The 15,254-nt window shown below is 42.3% G+C and overlaps 1 protein-coding gene across 5 annotated transcripts in view; it reads right to left on the bottom strand.

The window, feature by feature from the left end:
- Positions 1-15,254, bottom strand: part of LOC123516005 (ATP-binding cassette sub-family C member 4-like) — a 222,798-nt gene that overhangs the window by 206,055 nt on the left and 1,489 nt on the right. For 2 of the 5 annotated variants that reach the window (XM_045274990.1, XM_045274992.1), the window contains exon 2: positions 15,039-15,142. The exons of 1 other annotated variant lie outside the window; for it this stretch is intronic. The gene's annotated coding sequence lies outside the window, so the exon portion shown is untranslated. Of the gene's footprint in view, positions 1-11,511; positions 13,434-15,038; positions 15,143-15,254 lie in introns of those variants that run through there. 2 more of the 5 variants (XM_045274991.1, XM_045274993.1) reach the window with 1 other exon arrangement.

Here is a 15,254-nt window from a genome sequence, read left to right as displayed (position 1 = left end):
TAGATTCCACGGTAGTCCAAGAGGCGTTGTGTTCACTGGTTGAGGCCTGGACCTCGACTCACTTCCAGAAAGCCAAGAACTTGCTTTAACACTTATGCTGGAGTCGAATGGGGCCGCGTGAATCCAACTTCGGGACAGTAGCAGGGCTTCATGAGACGGTGACGTAGAGGGTTCATGAGACAGTGGCGTGGAAGGTTCATGAGACGGTGACGTGGAAGGGAAGGTGGAGAGGTGGCGAACGAGGTAGCAAGTGGAAAAGGTGATGGTAGTGGAGTATGTTACGGGCGGGCCGTAACAGCACACACAACAAATTTTTCATACTAATATTGCAACTCTTCCTCCAGGCGCATTTTGTACTTTCTTATCCTTCCTAACTATCATACATCTATTCAGATCATAGAGGTTGGCACTAAGCTTGTCATGATTGCACTTACTTTCTTCTAAAATATAAAGCCTGGTTTCATTTAAGTAAAAATGTACAAGTCCTTCCTCTCTATCATCACCAATCCCCATCCCAAGAACAGCAGGCCTGAAGATCTTGTGAGAAAGCAGGTTTTTTTTGGGTGGGAAAGGCAAAAATAGACAATTTTTGACAATTTTAAAAAAGTCTAGAGAAAAAATGCCATGCTTGGCAGACTTTTGCAGGTTAGTACTGAAAACTATTTGCGTGGCAACACTGCTCACCAATAACATAGCAACACTTACTGCAGCTGACCCCTCCTAGCAAGGTGGTGTCCCTTAAAACAAAAATCACAAAAACTTTGTCTTGTAGTCTGCAACCCACTTACACTTAAGTAAAATTTTACAGCAGGTAATTCCTTTTATCAAATGTGATTGTTTATCTCTTTAGACTTTTAGGAAATGCAAAATTTGGCTTATTTCAGTTTCCTTAACCAACTAAATCAAACTAAATCTAACCTAATGTACCGAGTAGCAGTACTGGAGTGGGATTATTACCCACTATTAGGGTATTTATTTAGTCCAAATCCTCATCTTCTCTTCATATGTGTAGCTAGGAATTCTTATATAGGGAGTCCCTGTAGGGGGAGAAGGGAGATGACATATGGCTGCGTGCGCAGTCATCATGGCTGCTGCCTTTTAAGGTGAGGAGCGTGGTGGCGTCGCCCTCAGAACATCACCCCGCTCTCTTCTCGAGGTACACTCTCCAACCATCTCCAGGAAGAGCTGCAATACGCCACGTGGTCTGATAAGAGCAACTCATGAGATAATCATTATGATTACAGCACCGCCCCTGTGGAACCTTATGCCACTTTCAGCACAGCAGGCCCAACCAGGCAGAGAGACAGAGAGAGAGAGAAGCAGGACGCCACGAGGGACGGGCCGCCATTTTTACCTCTTGGGACACCACCACACGCACCCTCACGCCCTCTCATCTACAGCTGAGTTACCCACGGTTTCCTCCCCCATAGGTCTCCCATCTTATAGGTAGGCTAGGTAGGAGGTTACATGACTGGGATGAGTTGTTGTTGAATTAAAGGGTCTATCTTGTTAAGCTTTGTGTGTTCATCCCTCCCCCTTGGATTCGTTACATCTTTCTTTCCTTTCCTTACTAGGCCTAAGCCTCACTTAGGCCCAGTACAAGAAACTGAGCCTCACGAAGGTTCAGTATAGATGGTGGCAGCGGTGGGATGTGTTTTATATAGGCACATCGACCCACGTAACTCTCCGTAGAGACAGAAATAATCAGTGCTTATCCCCCCCCCCTTGTTTCGTAGTGAAGTGGTGTTTTCTCCTCCGTTTATTTCTTATTTTTGCCTCATGTTTCGAGTGGCCATTATGGAGTCACAGCGACAGGAAAGAGGAAGGGAACAGTGAGAGTTAGGTGTTCGTCCCTTCCCCCATGATGTTTTGTTGGTGGTTCGGCGGTAGCACGGGGGCCCCCACACTTCCCCACAAGTAATCACCTTTGGGTGGTAGTTGGCGCCGTGCCGGTCCCCCTTGCTACCCTCCCACCTCTAGTTTATCCGCGCGGATAAGCTAGGGGAGGAGACCAAAATTTTTTTTTTTTTTCCAGTTTAGGGGTAATTTTTTTTTTTTTACATTTCCCATTTGGCTCATATGTTCTGGCATGTTTTTTTCAATAAGTTGTTTTCTTATGCATTGATATTTTGGTGTGATTAGCTTCTTGTCTCCACAGGAAGATACGTTGTTTTTATAATGAGAATTTAAGTTGTGTTTTGGTGAAACAGAAAGCCACTGTTCACCCAATTTTCATTTTGTTTAGTTTGTGACAAGTTGTCAGGTATTTTTTCTTTCGTTATGGATGAGTTGGCGGATTTTCTGAGCTTAAGGGCGGAGTGGACGCCTAAAAAGGAAAATGAACCAGTAGTTAAAACCGAAGATGATACGGTAGTTAACCAGATAACGAGCGTAAGTCCGTCAGGTGCAGAGGCAGTAAATAACTTAGAGATGGAGGTAGATGCCTTGCGTGATTGTGTCTACGATTTGTTGCAGGAAGTTAGAGAGAACAGGAGAGGCCTGCGAGTTACCCTGTTAAATGCCTCATGAAGCCCCGTGACATCCCGTCCTTGAACTGCGTCACTTGAGTGGAGTAGAAGGAGTTGGCCGGTTAGCTGTTTTTTTCTCACAGGTGGAAAGTTGCTCAATAGATAATAGAGAGAGGCAACAGATAGTTAAAATGCGTGTGGAAGCCCCATTAGCTTTACTGGTGCAAACGGTAGTGGAGAAGGAAGTAACCTGGGCACAATTTAAGCAATATCTTACAAAGGAGCTCACGGACCAGAATGAGGAAAGGTTATTTGATTCTCTGAATGATTTAAAATATTCGGTGGAAGACGACCCCATCGAGTTTATGTCAAGGTTGAAATGTAAACTAGCTTTGGTTACCGTAAGGACCGATGCTGATGACGTGCCGTCTCAGGACAGGTTGATAAAGAACAAACTGATAAAAGGAATGCCGAGAGACTGCAGGGAAAGACTAGAACTGTACCTGGACGAAAAAGTACCGTTAACCCGGTTTCTGACCAAATTAGATATTGAAAGACTGGTGGTAATGACTCGGAAAGAGAGTAGCGTACGAGCGGTTAGCCCGGCCCCAGCCCACCTACCGACTGCCCGCGAGCGGCGGCGGCGACTACACCCCACCCGGCCGCCACATTAACACCACCCGCTAGTAGATTAGACCGGGTAGATCAAAGATTACAGCAATGGCGCAGAAGAGAGAAATACTGCCCATATTGCCGAGCTACTAACCACTCAATAGCCGAGTGCTATAAAAGACCACAACCTGGCTCCTGTTATGATTGTTTACGGCTCAATTGTCGGCGCGGCCATCCATCGTGCCCCGGTAAAGTAAACACAACACGGAATAGGATGTTATGACAATCCCCGGTAATCAGCGTAGATATCAATAACCATGTACTCGAAGCAATGTTAGATACTGGCAGTGATGTTTCACTAATTAAGATCAGTGTAATTAATGAAATGGGAATTCCAGTGAAACAAAGTTCAAAGATTCCCCCTTTGCAAGGAATCACCGGTAAGCAGATCAGAGTATTAGGCCAAGCTTATGTAACAATAGCCAGTAACAGTAACCATCCCATCATTGCTCAAGTAGCGGTCGTTCCCGATGAATATCTCAGAACACACGTATTGTTGGGAATGAACACGATCGGTCAGTCAACTCTCACTCTAGATCACCAAGCTAAGCGGATTCATTGGAACAATCTTGTTTATCCCTTAGTATTCGTGGAAACACCATATGGAAAAGTCAGGATGGTGAGAAAAGAACCTCAGTCTCCCTCTCATAACCAGCGCTTCGGTAGAGTAACAACCAAAACACTAGTGGACTGTTACGAAACGACCCTAGTGGAAGTAAAAGTAAGTGAGGAACCTAATACCGTAATAATGATTGAGGCTAAACATGCCTGTGTTCAAGATGGATTGCCAACTATAATGCGAGTGACTGAAACACGCACTGTTTTCATTCCCGTCATTAATAACACCAAAGTTAGGTTAGTGTTACGACCAGGAACCTTACTGATAAAGTATGAAATAATAGACGAGGGACAAATAGAGATAGAAGACTCACCCCTGACCATCGCTAAAATAAGTGAAGCCATCGGGCCAGAAAATGATTGTGTGCCCACAAACCAAACCCGGTGGGAAAAGCTCAAAGTAATTCTCGACTCGCGAGACTGGTCACATCTAGAGAAAGAACAAGAGCTTAGTTTATTTCAGCTCATTCAGAAACATCAAAAATTATTTATCGTACATCCTGGCGAATTAGGACTAATACAAGCAGATCCAGCCCACATTCAGGTAGACGACCCAACACCCTGTCGTACACCACTCTATCGATACCCAGAGAAAGCGAGAGAAACTATTCAGCAGATTCTACATGATTTAGAAGGTAAGGAATAATTGAGAATTCCACAGCAGCATGGTTATCTCCGATAGTTTTAGTAAATAAGCCTAATGGAGAAAAAAGACTCTGCCTTGACTATCGAAAAGTAAACAAACAACTAACCATGGATATTCATCCTTTACCCAAACTTGACGAGCTAGTAGAAAGTGTGTCAGGCAATGATTATTACGCCACCTTAGATATGCGTGAAGCGTATTATCAGGTAGCACTGGACTCGGCGAGTAGAGATCTCACGACGTTCAGTGACGGTGTCTCGCTTTATAGGTTTAGACGCTTACCTTTTGGGTTAAGTTGTTCCCCAGCGATATTTGCCCGACAAATGAACCACGCATTAGCTCCCTTACTTAAAGAAAACTGGGTTAAGAATTACCTGGATGATTTAATTGTTTATGCTACAGATTATACCACCTTAATCCACAGATTGGATAGATTATTCAGCCACTTAGCGTCTGTAGGGATTAAACTCAATTTATCCAAGTGTAGCATTGGGCAGAGACAAGTAAAGTTCCTCGGGCACATTGTATCAAAAGAAGGCTATAAACCAGACCCAAGTAATGTGGAGGCCGTAAAACAGATGAAACCTCCAACTAACGTGAAAGAGACCCGTAGGTTTATAGGAATGGTGTCGTTCTATCGAAGACACATTGAAAACTGCTCCAAGATACTGGCCCCATTAACCGAGCTCACAAAGAAAGGAACGCCGTTCTATTGGACAGGTGAATGCCAGAAAGCTTTTGAAACGCTGAAGGAGAAACTAATACACTCTCCAGTACTAGGAAAAGCCGATCTCAATCGAGAGTTTGTCCTCGAGACGGATAGTAGTGCCACACATGTAGGGGCAGTGTTGATGCAGTATCATGGGAAAGAACCAAATGTCATAGGATATTTTTCGAAGAAGCTTAGACCAGTGGAGACTCGATATTCAACAACAGATCGGGAAGCGTTAGCTGTAGTACTAGCCTGTAGAAAATTTCACCATTATCTATGGGGTGTCCGAGTTTTAATTCGAACTGACCATCAGCCACTAGTCTCAGTTTTTCGCCAACGAACAAAATCTCCACGCATGAACAGATGGATTCTGGAGATGCGTGATTTTCAGTTTAAAATAGAGTACAAAGCAGGCAGGAAGAATGTAGTGGCCGACCAACTGAGTCGCCCTGTTCAGGTAGTAAATGTGGTAGGTCAAGATTCATTTCTAGGTTTGACCACCGATGAATTCATTCAAGCTCAGATAGCAGAACCTAGATGGAGAGAGATGAAGGAATATTTAGAAGGAGGAAGAATACCACGTGCCAGATACTCCCTGTCATTTTGAATCAGTTTATTGTTCACGATGGAGTGTTATATTACTCCAAACAAAAGAAAGATGGAACCATCCTATATTTATTGGTTGTACCCCAGACACTAAAGAAACAAGCTATTGTATTGGCCCATGAAAAGAGTCTGGACATTTAGGACAACTAAAACCATGTTAAAAGCTGAAGAATATTTTTACTGGCCAAATCAAAGATCAGACATAAAGAAATTTATCAGAGAATGTATAATTTGTCAACAATGTAAAACTGCACCAGCTTTACAAAAGACATACCAGGAATTGCCTCCTGTAAATCAACCTTTGGAAAGAATTAGTATCGATATTACTGAAATGACTCCAGCCAGAGGAGGTTATAAGTACGTATTAACCATCATAGATCACTTTTCAAGATTTGTAAAGTTGGTGAAGTTACGGTCCAGACACGCTGAGGAGGTAGTTAGGGTTATTAAGAGTTACTTGGGAGACTATGGGGTACCGAAGGTACTCTTAGCTGACAATGCGTGCGAGTTCCGCTCACAATTGTTGACAGAACTCTGTCGTACGCATGGGATAGAGATGGTGTTTTCCACCCCATACCATCCATGTGGGAACTCTATCACCGAACGGTTACATCGAACCATGAAGTCAGTGCTAGCGTCTCTCGGGAAAGGACAACCGCACAGGTGGTCCGAGTGCCTCACGCAGTGTCAGCAGATCCTTAATGCGGCCGTACACGAGACCACTGGCGAACAGCCCTATTTCCTTTTCTTCCGGCGCCATGCTCCTCGCTATGTGGGAACTACTTTGCCCCAGGTGGACGATGAAATAGACATTAATACAGCCTTGGAGGCAGTGAGACAATCATCCCGTGCAAATAGCAGGAAGTGGTTAGCTAGAGCGAACATTGGCCGGAAGGACCAAAGAGTCGAGGTAGATGATTTGGTGTGGATAAAAGGAACAGTTTGGTTCGTCAGCTGATAGAAAACTTGGTCTCAAGTGGATTGGACCGTATAAGGTTAAAAAGGTGAATTTAGATGGAGTGTCATATGAAGTGGAAAATGTGTTCAATGGCAAAATACTCCATAGAGCAGCTGACCGAGTGAGAAAATATGTAACCGATGAAGGGTACGTGGTAGACATGGAAGAAATTGTAGTGCCTTCCGATGAGGAGGAAGAAGACAATGAGGTAGAGGAGCCCAGACCGACTCGTGAGAGACGGCCAGTGAGGAGATTTATAGAAGAATACTAAGTGTATAGACCCCTAGGGACATTGGAATCTTGTGACTGCCCTATACTTCTTTTGCAGCTACATCAGACCCGCTGCTGGGGAAGGAGACCGCCACTGTTGGGGGTGGCTGGAATGTTCAGGAGGAGGGCCTCCTGAATCCAGTCCCCACAGAATAAGGCCTTGGAGAGGACTACGTCGGCCTCTCTACTCCGCCCCTGTACGCCTGGACTGATGGGAAGTGGGTGGCGCAACACCAACTGGGAGGTCAGGTCCTTCTAGACCGGTAGAGACGTCAAGGTCTCGCACTAAGTGGGAAATTGTAGAGTGTGAAATGTTGAAATGGAGGGGAGTAATACCACAGATACCCTGGACACTGTAAATAGCTCTAAATGGTTATGTGTGCTCACGGTGGAGTATCGCGATTACGTGGATTGTTATGTGTGTGTTACTTTTTTTTGTTGTAAAAGAGAAGACGAGGATTTGTTTTCCCTGAGGAAAAAGCCATGTACCGAGTAGCAGTACTGGAGTGGGATTATTACCCACTATTAGGGTATTTATTTAGTACAAATCCTCATCTTCTCTTCATATGTGTAGCTAGGAATTCTTATATAGGGAGTCCCTGTAGGGGAGAAGGGAGATGACGTATGGCTGCATGTGCAGTCATCATGGCTGCCGCCTTATAAGGTGAGGAGCGTGGTGGCGTCGCCCTCAGAACATCACCCCGCTCTCGTCTCGAGGTACACTCTCCAACATTCTCCAGGAAGAGCTGCAATACGCCACGTGGTCTGATAAGAGCAACTCATAAGATAATCATTATGATTACAGCACCGCCCCTGTGGAACCTTCTGCCACTTCCAGCACAGCAGGCCCAACCAGGCAGAGAGACAGAGAGAGAGAAGCAGGACGCGCGAGGGACGTGCCGCCATTTTACCTCTCGGGACGCCACCACACGCACCCTCACGCCCTCTCATCTACAGCTGAGTTACCCACGGTTTCCCCCATAGGTCTCCCATCTTATAGGTAGGCTAGGTAGGAAGTTACATGACTGGGATGGGTTGTTATTGAATTAAAGGGTCTATTTTGTTAAGCTTTGTGTGTTCATCCTAGGCCTAAGCCTCACTTCCCCTTGGATCTCGTTACATCTTTCTTTTGCTATTGAGCCAGCACCATGCAGTCAGTTAGAACAGCAGACCTAGTGAAAGATATATAGTAGTAAAAGCAGAGACAGACACGGAGACAGAGTGTAGCCTTGTGTTGAACTCGCCGCTATTATATCCATTTCACTTGCACAAGAAATTAAACTTCACAAGTTCTGCCTAGCATATTATTCTCCACAAATTATTACAAAACCTGACAAGAATACACACACACATGCACCCAGCGTAACAATATCCTCACACTGATAATGACCCAAACAGTAGGTAATGCTCCATGAAACAATTTTTTAATCCCACTTGGATTCATATTCCAACTTGAGTGCATGACATGTGTATCACCACTTTTTGGCAGCTTGGGTCCTTGAGATGACAGGAACCTGAACACCAGTTATCCATTTTAGCAGCCTGCCTCCCATACCAGGCACATTTATGTTCTGGTCAGTTACCATGCTAGTATCTTTCCTCTCAGCAGGCACAGTGCTTTAACAACTTTTGTACATACTTAGGACAAGTTTATATAAATGTAGAACTGCAAAACCCTGGTCGTGTGTCTAAAAACTTAACATAAGTGCATTTGTTCTCAGAGAGGTTCTAGTGCCAGTGAAGTACCTCAAATGTATCAATTGAAGGTCTTAAGTTAGGATTAGTTTAGAGTGTCTGAGGGGACAAAAGGTCAAATTGACCCACTCCAGTGAGACCCTAACAAGGAAGGGGTGTGCTATAGGATGTTTGGCACTTTGGATATACTAAGTTAGGGAATTTAGTGTGTCTGTGGGTCCATTGTTGGTGGAGGATTTGTGGTGGGATGATAATAGAGCTATTGCCAATTATTCAGCTAATTACTTTTCCTCTGTGTTTGTCACTGAAGGTCCACCTCATTCCCAGCTTCACCAGGTCTCTGCTTCAATGTTTGTGTTCAGAGAAATTTAATTCAATACATTATTGTTAAAATTTTGCTTATGTTAAAAGAGTCACCCAAGTGTGGCCCTGATGGACTTCCCAATATTTTATTCCATAAGTGTGCTGTTGTCTTGTCGTATCCTTTGTTCCTTATCTTTACTAAGAGTGTCATGTATGCAGGTTCCATCACTGTGGAAAATGGCAAATGTTACGTCTCTCTTTAAGGGTGGTGTTCACTCCAGTCCCTGCAACTACAGACCTATCAGCATGGCTTTTGTTTGCTCCAAAACCCAGGAAAGACTTTTTGTTTCCAAACTTTATGAATATTTAAATGTTAAAAATTTTTTGTCAGCTTTTCAACTTGGTTTTTATTCTGGTTTGTCTATGTTAGTGTCCAAATGGACCTTGGATATGATATTGACGTATTATATTTTGACTATCGTAAGGCTTTTGATGTGGTTAACCACAAACTTTTGCTGACAAAATTGTCCCTAATTGGTATTGGTAACCCACTAATTGTTGGGGTGGATCAAAAACTTTCTTACCGGTCGTGTAATGAAGGCTCTGCCAGTCATGCAGTGGATGTTTCTAGTGGACCCACAAAGTCTATTTGTGAAATATTGGCTCATGAACATACATAGAGGAGAAAACATTGTTTATAGGCCTGTATATGTGATATACAGGTACCTCTAACTCATGCTAAATATGTTCTCTGTGATTTGATAAGAGTCCTGGTACAGTTATTCTCTCGTTCTAAATGTGTGTAATAATTTTTTTTTTCTTCTTCTTCTTCTTTTGGTATCTTTGATGGATAAATTTGACGTCACATCCCTTTGGATTGTCTAATGAGAGAACACAGCAGCTGTTGGCTGAGAAAACTTTAGATTTCACTGGCGAAATAGCATTTATTGAAGCCTATTAGCCAATCCCAGCTGACTTGGTTATTTATAGAATGTCACATTTTCAGGAATCGCCTTTCTTTTGTTCAGAGCACAACTGGGGTGGAGAGCATACAATTTATAAAACATTTTGAAATAATGGTTATAGTAATATGTTCAAATAAAAGTTTTCATGCAGGTTCTGTTTATTTGTTTATTTACCTGTTTATTTATCAAAATCAGAAACAAAATTTGTTTATTTTCATTTAGTCGGAGCACCACAAATGGGAAGCAAATTAGGAATTAAACACTATTTCTTAGAAAGAAATTTTAGTTTGAAAATATTCAATTTTCTTACTTTTTATTACAAAGAATTTTTATATGCTATATGGCAGTCACTATTTTTTTCAATATTTATTTTTAAATAAATCATGAAAATTATATATGAACAAATTTATATGATTTTATTTCTATCATTCTACAAGATGCTTTCTTTTTCAAATCTGATCAAGTGTAACTCAATAAAGATGATCCATATATATATATATATATATATATATATATATATATATATATATATATATATATATATATATATATATATATATATATATATATATATATATATATATATATATATATATATATATATATATATATATATATATATATATATATATATATATATATATATATATATATATATATATATATATATATATATATATATATATATATATATATATATATATATATATATATATATATATATATATACCATATTTTTTTTTTTTGTAGTGAATCCAAATGGAGACAGGATACTATTAGTGTGAGTGAAATTGGGCATTTCTGTTTAAGGGTTAAAGTTATTGGTAAATTTACAGTTTGAGCCAATACAGCCTATCTTAAATTTCTTTTCCCTAAGTCTAACAAGCTTGGGAACCTCCTGGGAAAGCGGGGTTTTTGGGTGGGGAAAGCAAAAATGAGGCAATTTGGGGGGGTCCCAAAAATCTAAGGACAAAATACCCATTTTTAAGAGTAAAAAGGGGAAATTCACAAAATTCATGAGTACTTTTCACTGAAATTATCCTTACCTAACATAATATCTTTTCCCCTCCTCCCTCCCAACAAGCTTGGAGGACTGTGGGGAATCAAGGGTTTTAGGGGGGGAGCCAAAAGGGGCGAGATATGGCGATCCAAAAAATCTAAGGCCAAAAACCTAACGTAACGTAACCTAACCACCTAACTCCCCCTACAACACTAACCTAACTCTAACATAAACCTAACCTAACGTAACCTGACCTAGCCAGGGGGTCTGCGCCCCCCCCCGGACATCCCCTACACGCCTACAACACTAACCTAACCCTAACAAACCTAACCTAACCGGGGGAGCTGCGCCCCCCCAGATCCCCCTACAACACTAACCTAACCCTAACCTACCGTACCCTTCCTTTGGGGCAGCTTCCCTCCCCCTACACCGGTTCTCTTATAGCTTCACACAATATGCCCTACCTCTACCAATACCCCTCCTCACAATACCTTAAAGGTTCTGGCTGGTCCTCTTCTCGATTGTACACTGCCTTGCATCGCAGGAGCGATGATTTCCCAGTAATCAAATTCGTAACCTTCACAACTATACAACTTACAACTATAGTGTCACTGGTGGTCATGGCTGAACTCCGCACACAAATGTCTCTGTGCAGTGCCAGTATGCACCTGTCTGCCCAGCTGTGCCCCGCCTACGAATACATATAGCAAATTCCCATTGGCGCAGCTCGTGGTGTTAACAGGTGGTGGCACGTCATTGGACAAAAGAACTATAGACAATAAAAGAATCCTATCCAGCAGTTACCGACAAACCCCAGCTATAAACAAATGCAAGTCAGTGTACTGCTCATTTCCGAGTGTGATAGAGCTCCATGGCTCGCCGCAGCTTGCTGGACTCGGAGAAAACTCACTGAACACCGCACATTTATAGGCTTGTGTCCTGAAGTTATTAATAATTTCCGAGAGGGTAAAATGGGGTTAGAAATGCTCGTAGAAGTGTGATGTAGACCGTGAGAATGTGTATAATTACGTGTGGTGTATTGGTTGAAACTGCAATAATACCAAGTTATCTGGCTCTTCCTGTAAATACTTCAAATTGCAATGGGGCAAGCCTAACACTTCAGGGTGACATATCATTACTGTTCCATAGGAGCCAGTCATGGGGTCTCTCTTTCTCAGTTAACAAATGTGTCCATATCAATTTTTCTAGATTTAATTCCTTCCCTATTAATGACTACTTCATTGGTATCCTTCTAATTCCAAATAAATCTTCAGTCAGGGATCTTGGTATTCTGGTGGATGATTCACTGAAATTTCATCTGCACACTAGGGAGGTGCTTTGTAAAGCAAACGGTGTTGCCAATACGTTTCTCGGGGGAACTTTATGTAGGGCTCCAGCCTTTATGTCACAAAATTTCATTGCTCACATTTGCCCTATTATTGACTTTGGTAGTGTGTTATGGAACACAGGTTATATTGGAGGTCTGCAGTTACTTGAATCGGTTCAGAGACAGTGAACCAAGAAAATTATGGTTTTGCTGATTTATCATAAGCTGAGAGACTGTCCAGGCTTAAACTGTTTTCTATTAGGGGTCGTGCTGATCTGATTACCTATGGTTTGGATAATCATGAATGGTTTGTGTCCTCACTAGTTGCCTGTTAGAAAGATCAGATTATGACAAAACATAGTAATAAGATTTTCCGCGCCACACAACTCAACGGATGTCAGAGCTCGTTTCTCTATTCGTGTCATCACTCTTTGGAACTTTTGGAACTCACAGACTCTCTTCCTGAGGAGGTTCTTTCATCCACCACTGTCCATGCTTTCAAACGTCATATTGAAAATTTTCTTGGTTTACGCCTACATGAGTTCTGCTAGTTGTTTCTTTTCCTGACAGTTTTGTTGCATTGTAAGTAAGCCAGCCACCATTTTTTTTTTCCTTGTCGTTTAATAGTACATCTTGGTTGGAGGATGCAACTGTGACAGGTGAGGAAGAAGACCCTCATCAAGGCAGGAAACCACGTTTGAAAAAAATCGACTGATTGATTCACCATCTAGATACACCACACCATTGCTAGCCTCCGCTGACTACAAGTTACCCTCTGTGTAGTGGCTCACACTGCTATAAATGTACCCTGAAACAAAAGCAATGACACTGGATAGTGAATATCACATAAAAACAAAAGCCACAAATTTATGTTGCTCTCTTTTCCCGAGTCTTGTTTACGTTAGGCTTTACAGTCCACGTCCCGATGACCACGGTCCAGATATACACCGACGACATTGTTTTTCGCATGCGCCATGTTGATTTGTAAACAAAGCCAGCCACAAGCCTAATTTGGACGGTATTTTCGCGACACAAGAGTATTGTACTGACAGCCTTACCTTGCTATTCTCCACTATCGTATACGTAGGCAAGCGGGCACTGCCCCGAGAAAGCATCCCGCGCGCTCGCCTCGATTCCCAGCTCCCATTTCGCAGCTCCTCCACCGAGTCCACCCAGATGATTTGACGTCACATATTATGAATCTACACTATTGGTCAGAGAGAGAGAGAGAGAGAGAGAGAGAGAGAGAGAGAGAGAGAGAGAGAGAGAGAGAATATGAAAACGAAGGAGAGAAAGAGAGAATATGAAAATGAAGGAGAGAGGGAACATGAAAACGAATAGAGAGAGAGAGAGAGAGAGAGAGAATAATGTAACGAATAGGCAGCGTTTCTCAACCTTTTTACCCTTGCGTGACCCTTAAAATACATGACATGTCTCAAGGAACCTCTTCGGAAAAACAAAATTATATACCATATATTTATAATTTTATGTGACGTCAAATCAGGTGGGTGGAGGAGCTGCGAAGGGGGAGCCGGGAATCTAGGCGAGCGCGCGGGACGCTTTCTCGGGGACAGTGCCGGCAAGCGATTTTGTTGACTATGATGTTCTTAAAGTCACTTATGCCTTTCTGCAGCTGGCAGGCACCTGCGAGCGTCCCACAAGAGTAATAGACAGCGACTAAAGGCGGCGTCACACTAGCACTTTTTCCGTCGTCTTTATACTCTTCCGTCAACTCTTTCCGTCGTCTTTATTTAAGGCGGCGTCACACTAGCACTTTTTCCGTCGTCTCAGGCGATTTCCGTCGTCTTTTTACTCTACTGTCAACTCTTTCCGTCGTCTTGAGTCAGACGGAACGCATCGTTTTCGTCTAGCGCCAATTTTTAGTCAAAATAAGAACTATGGTTTCTAATCAACACTTTTATTAAATTTTTTTTTTTTTTTTTTTGTGAAAAGAAAGAATGCTATTATAATGACAACAAATTTAAATGAGTTGATGAATATATATTTGTAAAAAATTTTTTTTTTCTTCTAGCCTAGCAATGAAAAGTTCGTCAGTTGTTTGTGTACGTTTCCAGGGGAGTGCGAATGTGCGACGCTTTTGAATATTTCCAAGGCAACTTCCAAGTAGCTGGCCAAGATGAGCAGTGGACAAAACACACTGACGAATTTCTCATAGAGAGTATTAGAGGTCACCGTTGCTTTTGGGATCACAAAACAGCTGATTACATTATAAGGTGCAAAGAAGCCGCGGCTTGTTGGAGTGAATGAGGAGCCATGTTTGTTTACAATCGACAAGCGCGGCAAAGGCGGAAGCAAGCTTGTGTGTGAAGGCCACCATCTGCAAAAGTTGACAGTCGTCAGAAAATTGACAGAAAAAGAAGACGGAAAAGTGCTAGTGTGACGCCGCCTGTCATTGCAGGGTTAGTCGCTGTCTCCTCTCTTGCCTTCTTTATATTACATATTCCACACATCTCATATCTTCACTTTGTCTCCTTTCTAACAGTGAAATGATGTTACATTTATTTCCTCATAACCTTCTCTGCTCATAGGCGGATCTAGAGAGGTTTTCTGGGGGGGGCCAATGAGGATAGGGGCGTTTTTTTCTCTAGCGAGAGGAATTGGCGAGCGAAGCGAGCCCTATCAGCTGGGGGGTTCCCAGCCCCCCGGAGAAAATTTTGAGATTTTGAGCTATTTTATGTGTTTTTTGGAGCCACCTGAGCAATGGCTCTCAGAAAAAATCCTGTGTTTCAACAATAATTTTTTTGCTATTTAGAATGCATGAGCTTCTGCGCCTTTACCCGTCTGTTCCCAGCTCCAGATTGTTTCTTCTTATTACTACTCATGATGACAACAGCTCAGTCACTCAGTGCAAATCCCATTGAAGTATGATCCCGCCAAAGCTCTGAAAACACAAAGGAATGAATGTCATGCAACAAAAGATTTAAAGAGGAGGAGTTAGAGTAATAATTATATACATAATATCAGACACTACCAGTAGGCCCCTTTCAGTAAAT

This window comes from Portunus trituberculatus, chromosome 40 (genome assembly GCF_017591435.1).
Source record: "Portunus trituberculatus isolate SZX2019 chromosome 40, ASM1759143v1, whole genome shotgun sequence".
In the NCBI taxonomy this organism is placed as follows: Eukaryota; Metazoa; Arthropoda; class Malacostraca; order Decapoda; family Portunidae; genus Portunus; species Portunus trituberculatus.
This window is presented reverse-complemented; position numbering and strand designations above follow the sequence as displayed.